This window comes from Lagenorhynchus albirostris, chromosome 18, assembly GCF_949774975.1.
Source record: "Lagenorhynchus albirostris chromosome 18, mLagAlb1.1, whole genome shotgun sequence".
NCBI classification, from domain to species: domain Eukaryota; kingdom Metazoa; phylum Chordata; class Mammalia; order Artiodactyla; family Delphinidae; genus Lagenorhynchus; species Lagenorhynchus albirostris.
In genome coordinates this window covers 2,777,139-2,801,483 of record NC_083112.1, presented here as the reverse complement: position 1 = coordinate 2,801,483, position 24,345 = coordinate 2,777,139, and the positions used below count along the sequence as shown (strand labels likewise).

Sequence of the window (24,345 nt, the reverse complement as noted above, 5' to 3'; positions counted from 1 at the left end):
TTGCAGTGAAAAGGAGCCACAGACAATATGTACATGAATGGCTAGGACTGCATTCCCATAGAAAGAGCAGTCGTTTACTGATCCCTGCTCTACATCCTCTGCACTGCCTACCACCAGATTTCATTTATCTGTTGAGATAAACCCTTTGGAGCTCAAGCCACCGGCATATTCCTCTGAAATAAACAATAAATAAAACAGTCGGATTTTTAAAATCCATTTTATATCAAGCACTCTGACACTGGATGTAACGTAATGTAAAAGAGTGAGTCTTCATCTTTTTACTTATCTTTCATTTTAAACTTTGGTCTTTGAACTATGTGGTTTGTTTTTCAATAACTGATAAAAAAACATTATTTGAAAATGAGATTTTTTTCTGTTTGCACAGAAAAAAATATATTTTTTAAACTGAATTGATTTTTTTTATTGTGGTGAAATATACGTAACATAAAATTTACATTTAGTGACACTGAGTACATTCACAACATTGTGAACCATCACCAGTAAAGTGATGGTTGTCCTCCCCCTTTTCGCCCGTGTCCTGGTAAACACTAACCTGCTTTCTGTCTCTATGAACTTGCCTACTCTGGGTATTTCATATAAATGGAATCATAAAATATCATGTGACCTTCTGTGTCTGGCTTCTTTCACTTAGTGGAATGTCTTCGAGTTTCATCAGAACTTCACTCCTTTTTATGACTGAATAACATTCCACTGTATGGATGGACCACATTTCGTTTACTCATTCATCAGATGGTGGATATCTGAGTTGTCTCCACCCTTTGGCTACTATGAATAATGTTGCTATGAACATTTACGTTCAATCTTTTCCCATATATGTTTAAACTTTTCACGAAGATACACAGCAATGGTTCCACACGCTATCAAAAGGTACCTTATTGGTATTTCACTAAGGAATTCAGTTAATCAGTTTCTCACCTATTTAATGTTACTACACTAAAGCATTAAGTTAATTAGTAAGTCAGGAAATAAAAACAATTCCTGGGCAAACCAAGAGAAGAGTGGAAGGAGACAGCGCCAGAGAACTGGTCAGGATCAGTGCATGTAGGGATCTGTAAACCATAGTGAGGAGTTTGAATTCTAGTCTAAGAATAACAGGAAGTACTCAACAATCGCAGAACACATTTATAGCAGCAAATGTCTACATTTAAAAAGATCTAAAATCAATAACCTAATGTTTAACTTTGTGACATTAGAAAAATAAGACCAAACTAAACCAAAAGCTAGCAGATGGAATTAAATAATAAAGATTAGAGCAGAGACAAATAAACAGAGAAAAACAATAGAGGCAATAAAACCAAAAGCTGGTTCTTTGAAAAGATCAACAAAATTGATGAAACTTAGATTGACAGGAAAAGACGGGAGAAGACTCAAATAACTAAAATCAGAAATGAAAGAGCAGACATTGCTATGGACTTAACAGAAATAAAAAGGGTTATAAGAGAATATTATGAACAACAAATTGGATAAACTAGGTAAAATAGAAAAATGCTTAGAAATACACAAGCCAACAAAACAGACACAGAAGAGACAGAAAACCAAAACAGAGAGACTATTATCTCATATTCCATCTCATGACAAAGAGATGGAATCAGTAATCAAAAACCTCCTGACAAAGAAGAGCCCAGAACCATATGCCTTCACTGGTGAATTCTACCAAATATTTAAAGAAAAATCAACACCGTTCCTTCTTAAACTCTTCCAAAAAATGAAGAGGAAAGAAGAGTTCCTAACTCATTCTGTGAGGCCAACACTACCCTGATACCAAAGCCAGATAAAGGCACTATAAGGAAAGAGAACTACAGATCAAGATCCCTTACAGATATAGATGAAAAACCCCCAACAAAAATAGTAGCAAATCAAAGTCAGTGGATATTAAAGGATTATACACCATGACCAAGTGGGATCTATCCCATGAAGGCAATGATGATTAATCATAAAAAAAAATCAATCAACATAATACACAATAAAAAAATGAAAGGGAAAAAAAACACATGATCATCTCATTTATGCTAAAAAAGTACTTGACAAAACCCTAACCTTTTCACGATAAAAACACTCAATATATCAGCAAGAGTCCTTGCCTGCGTCTGCCCCGAGCCGGCGGTTCTCCGTACACCCAGCACCCAGCACCCAGAGAGACATGCCGTGTGCCCACAGAGCAGATGCGGGCAAAGCGGTGGTGGCCAGGCTCAGACTGGGCTGCTCCGATCCAAGCAGATCTGTTCAAATCCAACAACTCTTGTAATACTTTCAGGTCCTCCTCTCAGAACACCACAGCTGCCCCAAATCCAGCGAGTGCCACCACGAGGCAAGTGGCAGTGCTCTGCAGTCCACAGCCGGTCTCTTGGGGATCTCCTCCCCCCTTCCATATCTCTGCTGTTAAGAGACTCAGGCCTGGAAACATCTCCATTCCCCCATCTTCTAAACCCAAGCCAAACGGCATCCAGACGTCCAGTATGGCAAGGATGAAGCAGGTCTTCATCGAATCTGCTAGTTCCACACCTTATTTTATTGACACGGAAATGTTGAGGATCCCAAATTTGATTGCTTTGAAGAGCATGATGAATGCCAATATTAAATTTGCTGGAGTCTTATGTACAAGATGAAGACAGACAACATTTAAAATTACTTAAGATATGATTCCTTTAAATGTGGCTTAAGAAATATGGACACTTAAAACTCGACCTTGAAATAAGAATAGATTCCATCTTACCTAGAGATAAAGGATGGAATGTGGAACAGAGATTCAGTTTTCATTCGGTTCATTAAATCTGTAAGGCCATAAGACAAGTAATATAAAAAGCTTCCAGGATTCTACTTGTATGCACATTGGAAGGAACTTCCAGGTGTTACTGCAAATCTTCAAGGTACTGTTTCAGCAGTGCTAATTTAATGCTGATACACTCTGGACAAAGTGTTACACTGTTAAGCTCTCACTGCTCTCTTGGGGACTGAACTCTTTCCTCTGAGGCTTTGGATTTGACATTGCATTTGATGATTATGTGCCAGGGCAATGATGGTTTGGAATCTACCCCAAATACAAGCACAATGAGTAAATTTTGCTCATATACTTCTCACCTATTTCTGGTCCACAAGAGCACTAGATCCATTTGAGTAAACTGATTCCAGAGAGGTTGCACTGACCTAACCCTAACTCTAACTCACACGTGTATGGTCAACTGATTTTTAACAAGGGTGCCAAGACCATGCTCTTCAATAAATGGTGCTGGGAAAACTGGATATCCATGTGCAAAAGAATGAAGTTGGATACTATCTCATACCATATTAAAAAAATTAACTCAAAAAATGGATCAAAGATCTAAGTTTAAGAACTAAAGCTATAAAATTCTTAGAATAAAACATAGGGTAAAATCTTCATGACCTTGGATTTGGTATTTGGTTCCTTAAATACCAAAGCATAGCATAATAAAAAAATAATAATAATGGGAAGGGATTGGAGGGTTTTAAACATGGAGGGTGACATGCTCTCACACTTTAGAAAGATAACCACCTGCTGGATGCTGAGGTGAAGAGAGAAGGACAACAGGTGAGGGGGTGTGCAGTGGTCTAGATGATGATGATGATGGCTTGGGTTAAGACTGTAACCACGGAGATGTTACCAAATGGTTACGTTTGAGAAATATTTGTTGTAAGAGCAACTGGATGTACTAGTTGTGAGTCACGTGCAAGGAAAGATGGAACCAACAATGATATGAGGTTTTGGAGTGAACCCAGAAGAACTATGGTGCCATTTACTAATGAGGACGGCAGAAGCTTGAAGGACACTGCATTTGCTGGGGGTCGGGAAGGAAGGGAATTCTGTTTTGGAAATGTGAAGTTTCAGATACCTGTTACCTGTCTACTCGGAGCTGCTGAGCTGGCAGCTGGATATCCCGACAAAGCATAAAAGAGATTGTAGTTGGAGACACAGATTTGAAACTCTGTGTATAGATAACGTCAAAAGCCAGAGGACTGTAAAATCACCTACATGCGTAGTGTAGATAAAGAAGAGAACCTAGGACAGAACTCAGGTACACTGTGAAATTAGGAAATCTGATAGAAGAGGAGGAGCTAGCCTCTGAGATAAGAAGAAGAGAAGCCTGAAAAAGAATTCATTTCAAGAAAGAAGTGGTAAACAAAGGTTAATGGGATGAATTCTTCCAATTCTCAAATAACTAAGCAACATCAGGATTTATTTGGGGGATTGGTTACAGAAAGCAAATTTCAACAATTCCAGAGGAAAGTTAAAACAGATCTGTGATTTTTTTGCCCCCTGACTCCAGACTATACTACAAAAGCTACAGTCATCAAAACAGTATGGTATTGGCACAAAAACAGGTACATGGATCAGTGGAACAGCACGGCCCAGAAATAACCCCATGCACCTATGGTCAATTAATCTACAACAAAGGAGGCAAGAATATACAGTGGAGAAAGACAGTCTCTCCAATAAGTGGTGCTTGGAAAACCACATGCAAAAGAATGAAATTAGAACATTTTCTCACACTGTATACAAAAATAAACTCAAAATGGATTAAAGACCTAAATGAAAAGACCATAAAACTCCTGGAAGAAAATACAAGCAGTACTCTCTTTGACACTGGCCTTAGCAATAGTTTTTGAGATCTGTCTCCTCTGACAAGGGAAACAAAAGCAAAATGAAACAATTGGAACCTAATCAAACTAAAAAGCTTTTGCACATCAAAGGAAACCATCAACAAAACAAACAAAAAACCTACTGAATGGGAGAAGATATTTGCAAATGATATGACTGATAAGGGGTTAATATCCAACATATATAAAGGACTCATACAACTGAATATCAAAAAAAACAAAACAACCTGATTAAAAAATGGGCAGAGGACCTGAACAGGCATTTTTCCAAAGAAGACAACAGATGGCCAACAGACACATGAAATGCTCAACATCACTAACCATCAGGGAAATGCAAACCAAAACCACAGTGAGATACCACTTCCCACCTGTCAGAATGGCTATCATCAAAAAGACAAGAAATAACAAGTGTTGGTGAGAATGTGGAGAAAAGGGGACCCTCCTGCACTGTTTGTGGGAATGTAAGTTGGTGCAGCCACTATGGAAAACAATAAAATGGAGGTTCCTAAAAATTTACAAATAGAACTACCATATTTTTAAAAAATTACTGACCTTGCCCATTGCAGCTGCCTACAAATTTATTGTTGAATGAATCTCTGAATTAAAATGAAACTAAAATGTGATTTCAAAATACGATATCACAAAGTAAAAGAAGAGGCGCGAAGCTCAGTGGGAGTTTGTAACAAATAGTAATCACAACTCAAGCAAGATCTCATTACTCACTAAGCAAGATTATTTACATTAAGAAAGTATCATTTTTCAAAGGAATGATAGAAGGATTATACTAGAATTTGCATCTTTTTTTAAAAGGAATCATTCTGACCTCACTTTTGAAGCTTCACCCAAATCATTCAACTTGACGTTTCTGTTTACCAGAATCTGAGCCTAGTAAACATTGGCCAGACCATCTTCTAACATCTGTATTTGGGGCAGTCAGTTGTGTGCAAGTGAAACCAAAAGTTCATCGTGTCACACCAGTTTTCAAACATGCTCTGAGTGCTGAGTTCCCAAGTTAGTGCCCTAAACTGTTTTTATTGATTTTCCTTTTTGAACTGAGAGCACATCAAAAACAGTGCAGCTAGGCAAGCATTTTTCCTTTGTTGAGCAACGTTTTAACATTTGTTTATAAATACGGAACTTGTGAGCTCGTTTCCTTCTTTTAAGTTCCCTTGCAGGCACTGCCCTAATTACGAGTCCTTTCATGACTTAAATGCAAGTGAATCAAGGCAGAACCCCAAGGTGGCCTCAAGCTTGCTTTCTTCTAACACGAATACAGATGAGTCACAAATATGGTATTATCATAAGCAGAACCCACCTCTGAGAAGTCAACTCTTGTATCTTTATTTCCCACTTGGCCAAGTTGGGCTAACCACTGAGGATAAATAAAGTGACATGTAAAAGCTGAAAGGCTACAGAACCAAAGAAACCCAGGGTACCCTGTGATGGCACGGTTGGGCGCCCTGGTTGTGGGATTATGGGATGGCGGCTCCTCAGGTTCCTGAGAGCAGGAGACCCTGAGACCCCCGTGGAGGACCTCTGAGCCCTCTCTCCATCTGCCATTCTGCCTTGATCAATTTCTGTTTCCCTCTGGGCTGCCTGCCCATCGCTGCCTTATTGCTATTCTCCGCTTGTTACCATGTTTGTTGGGAGGAAACTATGAAGAAAATGTGAAGTGTCCTGCTGGAAGCTGGAGGGAGCGGGAGGGAGGTGGATATAATTCTATGCATTCTTAAATTTAAAGCCTTTAGAAGTGTCCTTCACATTCATGTCTATTCTCATAATCTTTATATACAGAGTCTTTCCTTTAGATTATTAATACACATTACTCTCTATTACAAGACATTTAAAAAGATACGATTATAGTCAATATTCCAAAATGGTTCCAATTATTCCATTATTTTCTTTTGAATTGAAGAAGGAAAGTCCGAATCTTGCAATGAAAACACTAGTGATATGAATCAAAGCTCCGTTTCGTATTCTGGAAAGCTTTCATCAAAACATTTTTCTGAATTTCTTACCCTAGAAGAGGTGTGTGATTAAAAGAAGAGGTGTGTTATTTAAAGAAACTTCTTTAAATAACATGCCTCTCAGTTCTTATCTGCAACATTATCTCTGCTCTTAGAAAATCCTTTTTTTTTTTGTTCTTACTTTTTAAAATATTTTAACGGAGCACTGTTGATTTACAATGTTGTGTTAGTTTCAGGTATACAACAAAGTGATTCAGTTATACATATGCATATATTCATTCTTTTTTAGATTCTTTTCTCATATAGGTTATCACAGAATATTGGGTAAGTTCCCTGTGCTATACAGTCGTCCCTTGTAGAAAATCTTAACTAAAGTCAGTGGAGAAATGAGGTAACTGATTGGTAATAGTTTGGAACTGACAGAACACTATTACTAATCAAAGGGTTACAGATGAGAAGAACGCAGTACCAGGATTTTGATTATGTAGAGCAACTGCATGTAATTAGGCCTACTGATGTAGGAGCAGAAAATAGTAGCAGTGACCATGCAGATAAGTTAATACACATAATAACAGACAACCAGCAGATTCTAGTGGACATCAGCTCATATAAGTGGAGCTCATGCAAGTCGTGCTCACATGAACCTGATTCTACCGAGAATTAAAATAGCAAACACACAGCTCTTTCTCCCAGAGCTGCCGTGCAGGTGGATGCTGCTGGAACTAGCAGCACTGCTGGTTGATGAATTCACTTTGCTGCTGACGGTCCAGAGCTCAACTTTTAAAAAGGATTGGACAGAAGCCTCCCTCCACTGGTCCAAGTGTGGTACATGGACATCTGCGGGCCTTTATCCTTTTTTCCTCCTCTCTTTTCCTGGCTTTAACATTTACTGTAAAATGCTGCACATACTCTTTTATTTTTTTCTTTTTAACATCTTTATTGGAGTATAATTGCTTTACAATGGTGTGTTAGTTGCTGCTGTATAACAAAGTGAATCAGCTATACACATACATATATCCCCATATCTCCTCCCTCTTGCGTCTCCCTCCCACCCTCCCTATCCCACCCCTCTAGGTGGACACAAAACACCGAGCTGATCTCCCTGTGCTATGCAGCTGCTTCCTACTAGCTATCAGTTTTACGTTTGGTAGTGTACATATGTCCATGCCACTCTCTCACTTCGTCCCAGCTTACCCTTCCCCCTCCCCGTGTCCTCAAGTCCATTCTCTACGTCTGTGTCTTTATTCCTTTCCTGCCCCTAGGTTCTTCAGAACCATTTTTTTTTTTTTTTTAGCTTCCACATATATGTGTCAGCATACGGTGTTTGTTTTTCTCTTTCTGGCTTACTTCACTCCGTACGACAGTCTCTAGGTCCATCCACCTCACTGCAGATAACTCAGTTTGGTTTCTTTTTATGGCTGAGAAATACTCCATTGTATATATGGCTGCACGTACTCTTGGTTAAGAGCTGGCTCTGCCGTTTACTAGCTGTGTTACCACCAGCAAATGACAACCCCAGTTTCCTTATTGGTAAAATCAGGAAATAACAGTATCTACCTCGTAGGACTTTTGTGAGACCTGAACGAGGTGATGCACATGGAGGGTTAGCATGGTGCCTCCCACAGAGAACCTTCTACGTTAGCCATGCTTCTTCCTGTTATTACTTGGAACCAGACATTATATTCTAACTGTTATTATGTCAGAATCTGGAGTGTCTTTTAAACCAATTGAACCACCTACATAGTGGGCAGGCCTCTGAGTACACTGATGGGACAGCCTGGGTCCTTGTGACACGGCCCTAGAGGGCAGGAAAATTCAGAAGGAAAATTCACAATGAAGACAAACCAACATGACTCTCCCCAGAAGTTTAGACGCGTTTCTTACAAAAGAAACAGCTATCACTACTTCTATCTAAGTACCTCAAAGGGTCCCACCATATGATCTCCCAATGGTAACAGAAGCAATGTTATATAAGAATAAGCGACCACGAGCAAAATAACTCAACCTCATGGAATACTGTGAATGAAATGGTAAAGCTATTACTAAGAAAAGCCTTTGGGAAAAAGAACCTTAGGCAAATCAGAAAGATATGAATGGTCAGGCACAGAGATAGTTCAGAGAATACAGAGCAGGGGTACACCTGCCAAGACTCTGAAGCAACCCTCTGGTCCCTCTCTAGAGGCATGTGGCACACGAGCTATAGGACCTGCCCTCACTGCTTCTTAAATACACTGGCGGAGCATTCTGTGTGGATGAGACACAAGGTGAGAGTCCCAACTGAGTACAATGTTTGTCCAAGATCGCCAAGCCTCTCTCAAAGCCTTGCATTAGGCACTGTTGGTACAGGATTTGGAGAGAATAAACTAAAACAATATGCCTCCTTCTATTCCAGCTCCTTGAGCACTAAGACCACAGTTTGGACTTATTACCGACATACAGACAGATAAACAGAAACAGACTTTAAGCATAAACAGTGATACATATTTAAATTCAATGCATAAAAAAGGGGCATTGCAGGAAGAGGGATTAATACAAATGACTGTCTGAAATCTGTATTTTGTCATGTATGTATCTGCCTGGTTCTATTGCCAATATTTAGATGGTCTGGCCTCACTGTGAAATTACAGCAGAAAAAAAGGCCAGTTCCATGGGTGTGTGACAACTGTCTCTGTGGACAAAGGAATTTAACTTATTCTTTCCCGAGGGTGGATGGTCATGCTCGGTGAGCATCTGCAATCTGGTGGATAGCCAACGTGGGAAGAGAGACCCTCTTATGTGAGAGGAAGAGGGGTAAAGGGGAGACAGTGAAGAGGAAGCAGGCTGGACCACCACCTGGCCTGCACAGCGTCCACGACCAAAAAGACATGCTGACCGACGGGAAATTCTACCCAACGTCGGGGAGGTTTCACCCTCTTGTCTCTCCTCGACTTTACCCGTGACCTTTTAGCTGAGAGTCACTCTTGCTCCCGCCTGGGGACACCTTAGGGTCAGGAAGTCGGTGATGCATGTATTTGCAATAAGCTGATGGTGTGAACTGAAGGAGGAATGTGGTGGGTTCAGATTCTCACCAACACAGCTACCCAACTACATTTTCTGACTTCAGTTACTAACCTGCGTGGTTAGAAAACATGATTTTTAAAAATCGGCGGAAGTCACCAAGTCTCCGCTTGGTGTGTGTAGAGATGGGCTTGGTTCCCTGTCCAACTGAGGCCATATTTTCCACTGCGAACCTCATCCGACTAAGTAAATGGGCTCCCACAGCATGTCTGAACGGAGTCTTGGGAGCCCAGCACCTTCTTCCTGAGAGACGGCACCAGCCAGAGCGTCTCCGTTGCTCCATCCATCACCAGCTGCGTGTTCACCGGTGCAGATGCCCTCGGAGACGCCGAGTGAGCTGACAGCCCTCAGCCCCCGAAGGACAAAGCACTGTATCCTGCCAGCAGGGCTCTGTTTTGTTCTAAGCTGAGAAGCCACAGTACCATCACTCCCTCTGACCACAATAATGAGTACTTTGTCTTTCAACGGCCAGAAGAATAATGGTTTAAGGATGTCCTTTCTCATCCAGCAGGGTACGTACTGCTTTGAAAACTGTCCTTCCAAACACCTGGATCTCTGTCGTCTTCTCCCTCCCACCAGCCTCCACTTGGTTCTCACCCACCATCTCCTCTGCGCCCTGCAGACCCTGCCCTGCTGCCCGAATCTGCCAGCAGTGGCTGCTCTGGACTGAGCCACCAGCTTCCACCGACCCCGGCCGGGAGCCCCGAGGCGCCAGGGGAGGACACCCCACCCGGGGGCGGATGCACTGAGCCCCGGCGCGGTCCTGGCGGGAGGGCTGAGGAGCAGCTGGGAAGCGAGCCTCGTCCTCACCAGGCCTGTTGTTCCCCAAGGGCTCTGGTCACTGAAGCTGGCCAGTCGCTGCTGGTCGACTGTTACCAACAGGGAGCGGTAAAGGTTTTCCTTTTCTCGTTTCTTTAAGTTTGCTTTGGATCTTATTAGTACCAAAGGTCAATGTTTCTATCCAGAAAATGAAAATCAACTACATTTATAAGGCGTTGAGGACTTCCCTGGTGGCGCAGTGATTAAGAATCCGCCTGCCGATGCAGGGGACACGGGTTCGAGCCCTGGTCCGGGAAGATCCCACATGCCGCGGGGCAACTAAGCCCGTGCGCCACAACTACTGAGCCTGCGCTCTAGAGCCTGTGAGCCACAACTACTGAAGCCCTGTGCTCTAGAGCCCGCGAGCCACAACTACTGAGCCTGCGCTCTAGAGCCCGCAAGCTACAACTCCTGAAGCCCGTGCGCCTACAGCCTGTGCTCTGCAACAAGAGAAGCCACCGCAATGAGAAGCCCGCGCACGGCAATGAAGATCCAATGCAGCCAAAAATAAATAAATAAAACAAATAAATTTTTTAAAAAATTAAAAAAAAAGTAAGGCGTTGAAGTGAACAGCTGTATTCTCAGCAAGACAAAAGGCAGTTACAGATGGACAAGATAAACAGTTTTCTGCTCCTCAAGATGTGTGTGTCCTTGGCAGTGCCCTCAGAAATGCAACCAAAAACCAAAGGAAAACAGGATTCAAGGGCCCTCAGCAGCCCAGCGAGAGGCCTGGAGCAAGCGTGATAGGAGGTCGGACAGGCAAAGGGGTCAGGAGGGCGTTAAGAGAGGTGCTGGGGTGGGGTTAGGATGAGGGGTTCAGGCTCCCAAAAGGTAGAAAGACAACCCCAGAGGCCTGGGGGTGTGGGGAGTGACCTGAAAGGCTGGCGGTCGGAGGGGACCCTGAAGTCCAGCCCAACAGGCAGAAGCATCCCCGGGAGGGGGAGAATCCTGGCTCGGGACCTGTTGCCACGAGGCGGAAGGTCCCAGTAGCTGAGACTTGGTCAATTATTTACTGAACTTGGTTTCTGCTCTTCTTCTTTTTTTTTTTTTGAAGCGGAAACAAGCAGCTTATCTATCTATCTATCTATCTATTTATTTATTTATGGCTGCGTTGGGTCTTAGTTGCATCATGAGGGCTCTTCGTTGTGGTTCGTGGGCTTCTCTCTATTTGTGGCGCCCGGGCTCAGTTGCTCCGCGGCGTGTGGGATCTTCCCGGACCAGGGATGGAACCCACGTCCCCTGCACTGGCAGGCGGATTCTTAACCACTGGACCACCAGGGCAGTCCCCTGGTTTCTGTTCTTCTTAATTTTGCTTCCAGATCACTTGGCTTAGAGACCTGTCCCCCACCAGAGCTGTGCCACATGTTATCATGCATATCCTTGTGGGGAAAAGAAGGGAAGGACAGACAAGGCAACTGTCACAGCAGAGTGGCTGGTGAGACTGGGATGTGAACCCCAGGCCTCCACTGCCCGCAGTTCAACCGCGCAATCGACCAGCGACTTTCACCGCCTGGTGCTGTTTGGAGAAAGTCTGTGATGCCCAGAGAGAGCTTGGTACTTTAGACTTGTCTTTGGCACCGGGTGGATTATAACTGTTTGGTACCGTAATTATGATAAATACCATATTTAACACTGAAAAAATTATAAAGCCCACAATGGCCGCAGATTGTCTATAGCATTCCTCTGTAAACAGAGTAAAGAAAAAGATTTTTTCCTGCGTTCAAGGATGTTTTTCTTCCTTTTATTGTCCCACAGTCCCATAAGGTCTTGCTGCGTTTATTTGACTGATGAAACAATGAAGCTTTTAAACTTCTACACCAAGAAACAGAAAAGACACCATAAAAGAAACACATTATTATGGCCTCAACCATCTGTGCTGTAGGATACACAGGCTCAAAAATAGTTTTGCTTCAACTGCGACTAACAGACCGGGTTGCCATCTGGGAATTGGAACAAAGACATGAAACTTGGGCCCCTGCCCTCCTAGTTCCTGCGCAGGACTGTGCTTAACCCCTTGAGTGCCAGGCTCCACTGGGGGCCCTGGACTCCGTGTTCCCGTGAAAGCACGACCTTGTTCGTTAGACCTCATCCTCGGGAAAGGCAGTGTCCAGCTCAGCATGCTTCCACCTAAGGACTCTCCTCCTGAACTTCTCAGCTTCCCTGTTATTAGTAAAGTGGATAATTCTTAGTTACCTCACTGCAGTATTGAAAGAAGTAATTTTTTGTTTTTGGCTGCATTGGGTCTTCGTTGCTGCATGCGGGGTTTCTCTAGTTGCGGCGAACGGGGGCTGCTCTTCCTTACGGTGTGCGGGCTTCTCATTGTGGTGGCTTCTCTTGCTGCGGAGCACGGGCTCTAGGTGTGCGGACTTCAGTAGTTGTGGCACACAGGCTCAGCAGTTCTGGCTCACGGGCTCTAGAGCACAGGCTCAGTAGTTCTGGCTCGCGGGCTCAGTAGTTGTGGCGCACAGGCTTAGTTGCTCCGTGGCATGTGGGATCTTCCCGGACCAGGGCTCGAACCCGTGTCCCCTGCATTGGCAGGCGGATTCTCAACCACTGCGCCACTCGGGAAGTCCCTGAAAGAAGTAATCTTCTGTGAAATTATTCTAAAATGATGAAACTCAAATTATTTCCACCCATTAACTTCCAACTAAGAAAAAAAAACGTGTGTATGTCTCTGCCCAGTTTCATGTGGCTGGCTCTAGACTGAAGAGAAAATCTGGATTTGGACTGTGTTTTTTGCTGTCTCTGTTACAGCACAATTGACCCTGCTCTTAATTTATTTATAACCTGACAGTTGACAGACCTTATGGTAAAGAACCCAAGTCTGGGTTAGGTTGGAAAGAGCACATATGTCTTGAGGTTTGGAATGTGAAGCAGATTCAGGACTTCAATTGGGGGGGCTTTATTTCCTCTTTTAAACCTATAAGAATCTTCCTTTGGTACATGAAAAAACTGGGACACAGACAAGTTAAATAATTCATCTGAAAGTTAGCTGTTAGGACCAGGACTCAAAGGCAAGCCTCTTCATAATGAAGATTAAATGAGCTAATCCACAAAAACATCAAGTAGATATTGGTCGGCATTAGTCTTGGGATGATCAAACGAGGTAGTTATGTGAGTGTCCTTTCAGTGCTAATGAGCATTAGAAGTAAGAGAGAAACTTCCAGGATCTTATTTTTTAGATCCTTCTTGTGTTCCAGGGCCTAAAGTAATAGAAAACATTTATCGTGCAGTAAAATCTTACGACGTGATATAGAATCGTAAGTTCACCTCTTCAAAATTCGTGTTTTGCCCAAGTTTAGAAAAAAATCAACTGAACACTATTCTTCTGTAATTTGCTTTGACATCACAGAGCAGGTAGAATATAACAAATATTATTACATTATTCATACACGCAGCCAAAAAAAATTAACTCTTGAGAAACGGGTGGAAAGCCCGTTCCTCTAAGTGCATCCTTTTATCGAAGCAGCTAAAACCGTTGCATTGAACTGGTCCCCCGCTTCTTCCCTTGCTCTCCTGAAGTCCACCTCCCAGACGGTGAAATGTGAAGTCAGATCGTGTCACTCCTGTAGTTAACATTCGCCCTCAGAGGACAGGGTCCTCCTTGGTCTGCACGGTTTCCCAAGGCCCTGCACCCACTGGCTGGGCTCCCGCCTCTGCCCATGCTCTGCCCTCCTCCCTGCATCAGGGGCCCTGGGACAGGCCTTCTTCTGACCACCTTATCTTACATAATACCCCCCTCCCCCGGAGTATTAGGGCGTCAACTCCTTGAGCACTGGGAATTTAGTCTGTGTTTTTCACTGCAGTGTCCCTGGGGCCATGCCAGTGCCCAGAGTAGGATCCAGTACATCTGTTCGTGAACAAGAGGCCAGACTGGTCGACAGTTATCACATCAGAAAGCTGTCTTTATGTCCTCTGCTTTCCAGACTAGCATTAGGCCCCCAAAAGGGACTCCCTGGGAGACTTCCTGAGCTAAGCAGCCTAACACCAAAAATTTGAAAACGTAATTTTCCTCATTTTAAAGCAAAGCCTGCCTCTTACGACCACCGGAAAGCTTTCCAGGGATGATGGATTTTCAGTGCACTTCTTAACTTTGATACTGGAGATTTTGCGGAAAATCATTTAAACCCAAAATTCGACATCTCACACCATAACCCTTTGGTCTCCACATAGAAAGGGAAACGTGGACAGAAAACAGTAATATATGCATACATACATTTTTTTTAAATGCAAGCGAACAAAAAGATGTCTAAACCCTATCTTCAAGACAATAGTAAGTATGATAAAGAGAGCCCTTCTGAGGTGACTCCAGGCTCTGCTTGAGATGACTCCCCTTTGGGAAGACTTTCACATCCTCCCTGGGGCAGATGATGACACAGCTGTGCACATCTGTCAAAACCCACTGAACTGTGCATGTAAAATGGATGCCTCTTCTTGTACGTCAAGTACATTTCAATAAAGTTAAAAAATTACTTTGGAACAGTTAAAGACAAAAGAAACACTTCTTCCCTTTCCTTATAATTGTACAGTATTGAGAAAAGAAGCGTCCTGAATATTTAAGAAAATGGATACATGATTAGTATATAGACAGAACCCTCACAAACGCTTAATTTCTCTGATATGGTCAAAATAATAAACGAAGCAGTTAAAATACTTGTTTAAACACCTGAAATGGGATATTATTATTTTTTTAATTCCTATTTGATATCTGACTTTAAGCTTCCAAGTTTTACTTTCTACTACCTTTCCCACCCTTTGAGTTATTTAAAAAAATTTTTTTTAACTTTTTATTTTCCCTTTGAGTTATTTTACATTACTTTTTCAAGTAGGATGACTCAACTACATTTCAAGTATAGTTTCAATGTTTTTTCCCTAAGTTTGAAATTAAACTCTTACTCCTGGTCCTTCCGACCTGGCCTGGAGACGCAGGCCCGACTTGGGCGCCCGTCCTGCCTCTCTGCCCTGAGACCACCTCCTGGTTCTGTGAGGGCAGCACAGGCTGCGGGACACGGATGGAGTTTCGTACCCTCCGGAACTCAAGCCCTGCTTGCTATTTTATTTATTGATTTTAATTAATTAATTTATTTATGTTTGGCTGTGTTGGGTCTTCGTTGCTGCATGTGGGCTTTCTCTAGTTGCGGGGAGCGGGGGCTACTCTTTGTTGTGGTGTGCGGGCTTCTCACTGCAGTGGCTTCTCATTGTGGAGCACGGGCTCTAGGCGTGCGGGCTTCAGTAGTTGTGGCACGTGGGCTCAGTAGTTGTGGCACACGGGCTTAGTTGCTCTGCTGCATGTGGGATCTTCCCAGACTGGGGCTCGAACCCGTGTCCCCTGCAGTGGCAGGTGGATTCTTAACCACTGTGCCACCAGGGAAGCCCCCCTGCTTGCTATTTTAAACTCTCCTGATGCTTCTCTTTTCCCTCCTCAAAGCAATGTTCCTCCAATGACATCCCTCGTCAAGCAGTTGGCGTGGGAAGCAGCCGGGCGCTCACCCACGTTTAAAGACAAAAAGACCCCCCTCCCTGGGGGCCGCTACGTATTCCAGGCGCCCTTGGAATGTGGCCCCTGAAGGACCAAGCGCTGGTTTCCAGGCAGCAGGAGCCCTGGCACAGCACCTCCTGAGAATAAATACTCTGCTCTAAGAGAGGGAGTCGTCGCTAAGCTGCAACTTTGAGTGTTTCCACTACGGGTCCGGCATAAACTGTGAGACGGCTTTTCTCCACACCTATTTATTTCAAGCGTTTAATGGGTACACACACAAATCACTGTACCCTTTGTAAAAGTCCACAACCTAAGGAAACAGGCCTGCTGGATTTTATATTTTTTAAATAAACTGCACTTAATCTAACATTCACTTAATTTAGGGATGGCCTTTAACAAACCACAACCTGTTTCTTCGTGAGCAAATATTTAAACGAGTTCATTGACTTTAAATGTCTGAAAGAGACTGAAGATAAAGGCCGAGAAGCTAGATTTATAGCCGACTGGGTAATAATCAACCGCCCCGCTCGAAGGACCAAAGCCTTCAGCGTCTCCAGACCAGGACTCTCCCACCTCCCGGACGGCAGCCAGCTGACCAGAGCTCTCAGAGCATCTCCAGACTCAGGGGCCACGGTCCACGGACCCAGTGGAGGCAGCTAAGCTGCCCCTTCCTGTTCTTCTTCTTATGCAGGACCAAGTGAACGGCTTACAAATATCTGGCAATTTTGTATCGGGAGAAAAGAATGCACACAGAGCGCATGAGTGTAAGAAACATCTTTCTCTTGAAATTTTTTGATTTTTATAACTTTAATGAAGCTAGGGCTAAGGAAAGATAAATCCCCGAAACAGCTAAATAATCGTTCAAAGCAGCTGCAGTTACCGCGCACTTTTTTCTCTCTAAAGAGGCCAAGATGTTAAAACTGTCCTGCTACTTTTTCAATATCCTTGGAAAACGAGGAGTTTGCTATAATGAATTGTCAACCTATGTTTAGAAAACAGTTGTTTACCTCCAGAAGCAAATCTGCTTAAAAAACAGGTTAACCATTAGCAATGGAAATCATTTCAAAGAAATTACAGCAGTTTTTCTGTTTTCTGAAAAAGATTTCAACAAATGTGATGGGGTCTCCCCTCCCTTACCCTTTCTGGGTCCAGAGCAATAATGAAAACTGCAATGCCTGTCGTGAGTGGCATTAGGAAAGCCCAGGGGGGTCAGTCGTTGAGGTGGAATTGGTCCCTCTGCTCTACACTAAATGGCACAAAGTCACGGCGTGCTCGGCGCTCTGTGGCTGCCCCGTGGGGTCCTGTGTCCTCCCCGCTGGACGCACAGGCTGCCCTTGAGCTTCTCCCTGCGTCCATTTCTCTGCCTGTCTCAGCTGCTCCCCCGCTTCCTGCCCTCTGCCAGGCTGGCTGGGCCGACAGAGCGTCACCCACAGTAAAGCCTAGGTGGACCCCATGGGGGCTCACGAGGCGTCCTCGAGGCAGGACATTCGTGCCGGGACCCTGCAGGGAGCCCTGGTGGATTTCCGTCTCTTTGGTTCCCCCATAAGCAACCTTCCGTGACCACTGTTTTAGACGGTTTGTCAATAAAGTAAGGGAATCACATAATACTGAGAAAAAGAAAGGGAGGAAAAGCAGACAACTACGGAAAGTGGAAGGAAGAGAGGAGAATGGTTCCCTAAACCAAAGAATAAAGAGTGACCAGCACGGGGAACCTGCTTCAGATGCCTGGGGAGGCTGTCCTGTAGCCCAGGCTGTTTTCTTTGATCTCATTGTTCTCCTATTCTCCACCCTGTTCTGTTTAACAGGAAAGACCCACATCTTGAAGAAGCTGCCCTTCTCCACCATTTAGGAGGTCCAGGAAGCCCCATCTGTCCTGAAGCAGTCTGGAAGCCGGGCTCCACCAGCACACCCAGGGCACCAGACCCCCCGCCCGACACTTAGAGTCACGGCCTGAGGACCAGAGACTCCGTGAGCATCCTCTGTAAACTGAACCCTTAATTAGCACAGGGTGGCTTTGTGGGCCTGTCCTGCAGAGGATCCAGGAAGGACTCCAGGAAGTCAGGCCACTAAGTATTAGCAAGCCCAGGAGAAGAACTCTCTGTTGCAGAAACAGAAAACACACACAGATGCAATAACATCACATGGTGTTTCCAAAGCAAATGGATTCGCTATAACTCTTTTGGATTGCATGCATCTCTCTGCATCTCATTCTATGTCACTCTGATCAGATTCAGTGAGTGTTTTAGTCCCCGGTAGTATGAAGAGTCCTGGGTGCTGGCAGGATGGCAGGAACTGGCTTCTGAACCTCAGGGGTTCAGCTGAAACACAGGTGGCAGCTGAGGTCGCCTGTGTTTCACCACAAGTAACTGGAAAACCCATACTGGCATCGATTTCAGGACACTCCCCATTATTTCCTCTTAAATTGGTTTTCTTTGTAAGAGGTGTTTACCAGACACCCTTACTTCAAAACAATTTAGCATTGCAGATCAAGAGAGAAAAACATCAGTGCCTTTGGACACACAAACACCTGTGGGCATCCATCCACCTGCCCACCTGTGGAAGGGCTCACGCACACGTGGACAGAGCAATGTGTGTGGCAGAGACAGCCCTGAAATCCAATCCACCTGAAGTCCAAAGCACACGCCATACTCACTCGAAAATGTCATTAATGTTTAGAATAGTACGTGAAAAAATATACATCTCAAGTGGAAAAAGGATACAAAATTCTATGTACAGCATCATTACACCTATTTTAAAAAAAGATCAGTAGTAGAGATAGAAAAAAATAAATGAAAGCCGTCAGAAGGCTGTATTTTGTTTTGTATGTGCTAATGCTGGAAATGTTTTGTTTATGATGTTCTCCCCTTCTTTTTTTCTATTAAACTTTAAAAACTATCTTTAATGAGCAAATAATTCTTTTAAAAGTTTACTCTGAAATTAGTTTTATTCGTTATTTACAAGACAGTTTGAGTTTCCTTTGGAAAACAATCAATCTTTCCTAATGTGATGTATTACTTACTGGTGCAGAGACCTGCGGGTTTTCTGAGAGTACTGAGTCATGTAAATTCCTAAACAGTTGCAGGTTAGCACAGCTCCTGACTTTCCTTCTCCCCCACGGGGGGACTTATCTGATCGCTTATCTCTTGGGAATCACGTGGCTCGTTGAACAAAGCAAACATCTAGGTTAAACACCCTTAAATAAAAACCGCTTTGAATTTTTTCAAAACCATTTGTTCCAGCTACAGTTCCAAATTAAGTAAACAGGTCTAAAAGAAATCACACCGAATCTGCATTTCTTATCAGGCCCGTGGCAGGACATAGTTCTAAAATTTCCTGGTGTTTTCCTCTATTTCTCCTAATGCTCTAAACAGCTGCACCTTATCAGGAGGTGAAGCTATGATGAGGGGCAAAGCCTGAAGCAGGGGTTTCCACGTAAAGGTTGCCACTTATTTATCTGCGTCTACAGCGATGTCAACCAGACTTCCTCACGAATTAAGGCTACAGGCAGACTAGCTGACGTTCACACGTCCATCGTTACTTTGGGGGAGGAGAGCTTCAGGTCATGTTGGCCGGGCAGCGGGCATGAGGCCTTGCACCATGGGACAGAGAGGAGAGCAGCCGGCCGGAGTAGGGACTCTTCGGCCAGCCGAGTAACCAAACGCAAAAGTCCACCCCAGCTCCTTTCTAGGTAACCTTCACTACTCAGCCCCCAGTGCAGGGGGAGGACCAGCAAGGCAACATCACAGCCAGCTGCATCTGAGACCCTCCCCGAGTGGGGCAGTTCCCAGCCCCCGTACCCCGCGAAGGGTACACCTGGGGTGGGCGGGGCCGCAGGCGCCATCGAGAAGAAGGCTGGTGTGCTTCTGGACGTGAGTCCATTCAGTTCTATCTAAACTCGGCCAACATGGCATGCTGAGCCCCATTTCCCAAGGAGTAAGTGGAGGTTCAAAGTGGTGAGCTGACTTGCCCGACGCGACACCATCGGTCCAGGCCGAGCCTGGTCCCAGGCTGTGTCCTACACTCTGCTGCTGGTAGACGCCTTAAGACTGGGCCAATATAAAGAGTCGGGGGGACAGAAATTTCCTTCTAGTTTTTTTTTTTAATATTTATTTATTTTTATTTTTGGCTGCGTCGAGTCTTAGTTGCAGCGCACGGGCTTCTCTAGTTGTGTCGCGCGGGCTCTGTACTTTGTGGCGCACGGGCTTAGTTGCCCCGCAGCATGCGGCATCTTAGTTCCCCGACCAGGGATGGAACCCGTGTCCCCTGCATTGGAGGGGGGATTCTTTACCACCGGACCACCAGCGAAGTCCCTCCTAGTTTCTGAAATCAGTTTACAAGGAATACAGGTATGCCCTACAGGGAGAGAAACGCCTGTTGAGACACCCTTGATCACAGATCGAAGCTGCAGAGAACAGATCTGTTATCTGATGGCTAACGCGTCCTCCATCTCCTGTCACCCCCTGTCCAGTTGAGCGGGGCGGCTTCCCACACTCACCGCTGGTCTTTGAACCACTGCCTCTGCTCAACACCAGACCCCCGGACAGGCCCGCGGCCCTTTCTCCAGACAGCAATTTCTCCCAAACGCTAGGAGGTGAGGCCGAGGCACCCAGGAAGCACCGCGTGGTAGGAGGGGCAAGGAAGGGGCTGCGTGGTAGGAGGGGCAAGGAAGGGGCTGCGTGGTAGAAGGGGCAAGGAAGGGGCTGAGAGCTTGGAGCTCCTGCCCGCCCGGACACCGCACAGAGGATCCCAGACACCGACCATCTCCTACTCACATCAGCCTTAGCGGGGGGGGCACCCCATTTTACAGACATGAAACCCAGCCCCCGGGGAGTTCAGTCACCCGCCACAGTTACACCAGCCAAGACAGGGACGGGCCTGGGTGGCCCTTCGGAGAGTTGACGGAAATATGGGAAGTCGTCAATCTTGTGCTTTCTGTTAAGTTTTCTCGTAATCTCGCGAAGCAAATCTTCGGTTTGCTTCAGGTATCATAAAAAAATGTATTTACAGTCATTTAAAATTATTCTGGTGTTATTAACACAGACAGTCATCCTCTTTAAGGACTCCTTTGTTGCTTGCTATAAGCTGTGCATTTGGGTACAATTTAGGTATGTCTTGTGGCAGCAGGACCCCTACGGATATCACAGCAGAGGCAAACGAGGCCTCACCAGGACCACCAACTCCAGCGACCTCGGTGCTCCTGGGAAACCCACCGCTTAATCTAACCTAGTCCGTCCACTGTCTGGGATGAGACCCTCGGCCACCTGTGCCTGTCCAGCCTCCGCCGGCAGAGGGGCACCTCGTGCTTGCCGCACACACAGCCAGGAACGAGAGCGCCTCGCCGGACTCTGGACGCACAAGCCCGGCTTCTTGCCCACCTGCGCCCCGCCCGGCCCTGGTTACAGCACAGAGCCCTCGCCGCCACCAGAGGCCAACCCTTCTCTGGATCCTTCAACAAACCTGACGTGACATCATTCTTTTGTTCTCTCACATAGAACAGTCAGCCTCTCTCAACTGGACCTTCCCTCAGCCTGCAAACAGGCAGATGTGTCTCCTGCCTGCGAACAACATAAAACAAAACCCCTGCCCTGCCTGCACCCTCCCGCGCATCACCTTCAAGCCAGAGCTCTGGACCGAGTGGCCTGCCGTCGGCTCTGCTGCTCTCCTTGCACAACCTCCTACATCACCGTCACCTGGCTTCTGTTTCCATCACTCCCTAAAATGGCCGCCAAAGACCTCCGGGGCCAAGTCCAAGGGCACTTCCCACCTCGGCCGACCCACCCCGCCCCTGCCCCAGCTTCCTCCTTCTCATCCTCCCCTGGCCGATTCTTAGGTCACAGCTGGAAAGTCACAGTTGGGGCAGCCCCCCTCCGGCTCCCCAGTCATCACCCGTCACTTTTTCTTAAAGCCGCGCATCCTCCCAGGTGGGACTGATCCACCAGGTGCATCCAGGTGTGCGGCGCCTGAGTGACTCGACAGCTAGCCGCCTGCACCCTACGCTCCACGAAGGGAAGGACTGGGTCTACGTGTGTCCCGTGGTGTGCACGCTCCCAGCAGGAACCCAAGTATTTGTTCAGCAGGTAAGTGGGAAAGGCTGCACCTCCCAGGACGACGGTGTTTACCTGCACCGATCGGACTCTCTCCTTCAGGAGCCTGACCAGGGAAGTACACACCCCAGCAGCCCGCTGAGAGTGTTGGGGGGGACGGGGGACTGAAGCAGGACCTGAAAAAGTAGCTGCGGGGAGCGTGCTGCTGCAGAGGCCACAGCCCCCAGACTCCAGGGCTGCCGCTGGGCCTGGGGAGGCCAGCCTCCCGCTGCCGCGTGTGTCACTGAAACAAGCCCCATCGCTCCAGGTGGCTTGAGAGGCGCCACCACCTTCGAGCTTAGCGTCTAAACAACACAGCAACTCCTCGGGGAAAATCACCGAAGGAGCAGTTTTTCGTGGTTGAGTGGAAAAGCCCGAAGTAGAAGAAATGAAAACATAAGGCGCCTTACATAATGTCCCCCAAAGACCTCAAGATCTCTTTTGAAGAGATTAGCTGCGTTCTGGAATTATTCCCAAGAACTGTGCCAAAGGCAGCAAACTTTCCTTCCAAGTGATAAGCATTAAGGCTCACTGAAGACCACCAGACAGTGGTTTCATAATTCCAAAAGCTATCAGCTGTGTGTACTGCATTTCTGACTCTGAAAAATAATTTGTATTTCTTTGCTTTCTAAAAAGTCTCATATAGGGAGAAACATATCTATACACATAAATTAAACTAGCCAATTTTCTTTTCAAATTATAACTTACAGCTCTACAAGACATGAAAGGTTAAATGTGAAATCTACATTGACAGGCTAAGTTATGATGTCCAAGCTACGCCAGACCCCCAAGGCAAAGGATTCCAGTGCCTCAGACTTACGACTAGATTACATTAAATTTAAACTCAATAAATTAAAGGGGAAAAAAAACCCTCTAGGACTTTCCAACTCTAAATTGGGCAATACTGATTTCTTCCCTAAATCTTTTTATGGTCGTTTAGCAGGAAGGGCATAATCTTGGCCTTCTGGCCAAAATGATGGCTGAGCTGAGCCACGGGCCAGACTAGGTTGCGGCCACATTTTAACTGGCAAGGGGACGTGTCCTTTTATGGGCTGTGTAGCAAAAAGAGACTCTTTCAGTATCTCCCCTATGTTAGATGTTTAGAGTTTTTGTTAAATGACGAACCTCAAAGCAAATAATACAGGAAAAAGTCAACATGGAGTGGATTACACCAGCCAACAGAGGACAGACTGGACAGCTGGGTTTTTCTAGCGAGACAGTAGGGCGTGGGGGGGAAGAACGCAGTATTTGGAGTTAGACCTGGGATTGAATATTGTCCCTGCCCATCACCAGCCAACAATGGGAAGTTATTAACCCTCTGGACCCAGTGTCCTCAATGACGAATGCGAGCTGATGAGGACATTGAGAAAATCAAGTAAAACAAATTGTGACCAATACATAACAGGTATTCAGTACTGCATCTGTTAATTGCAATGAGTTATTTGGCGAGCGTTGACCTATTACAAAGATGGGGGGTCAGGGTACGTTTCTATAAAAGTTGGAAAGGGTCAAGTTCTTTGCCTTTCCGTCACTTCAGATGTAGAAAGTAATGCGCTTTGGCAAAGGACCTAATAGTAGGGACTGCAAAATGCCATGACGTTCTTGGAAACAAAAGTACCATGTGACCTTATCAAATAATGCAATGACTTTCAATGGATTAAAGGGGGCTTCTGTCACAAAAAGAAGCAAGAGGTCAGATCCCATGCATGGAAAATTATACCAGACGAATCCCTAAATAAACATCTGTATTACTCATGCTCCCCGAAGTCAAGAGCAACCCATGCAGGGATGGCGCCCTCCTCCAGCCTTCCTCCTGGACCTCGCTGCTCCCACAGCTCAGGAAGGCCCTGCTCAGCGGAGACAAGCCTGCCCTGAGCACACCTGGGGGCCGGGGTTGGGGGGCGCCCGCCCTCTGACTTCTCTCCCGGCCCCTCACCTGTGGGTTTTCATTGGCCAGATTTGTATTTAGGATTAAGAAGAGTGAGGAATCACTCTTTCCTATTCAAAATCAATGCAGGTTGATAACCTGAAACAAACGCCTTTTCCATCTAAGGAAAAAATATGGTCAAAAAGTTCAAGTAATGTTAATACAAAGAAGAAAAGGCACAATTTTCTCTTTACCAGCATGTAATGGGTTTTCTCTTTTTACTTACTTGTTAAATGAGAAAAGTGAAGGAGGGAATGAAATGAACTAGGATGCACGCTCATTCGGCAGGTGATCGCCATTCCCCGAGGGGGATGTCTCCAGAAACGCCTGGGTGCCTGGGAGCCACCCCACGACAGCGTCTGGGGCCTAGGAAGAGCC

The 24,345-nt window shown here is 45.4% G+C and overlaps 1 protein-coding gene across 12 annotated transcripts in view; it reads right to left on the bottom strand.

The window, feature by feature from the left end:
• Nucleotides 1–24,345, bottom strand: part of TNFRSF19 (TNF receptor superfamily member 19) — a 90,568-nt gene that overhangs the window by 20,899 nt on the left and 45,324 nt on the right. The window lies entirely within an intron of this gene.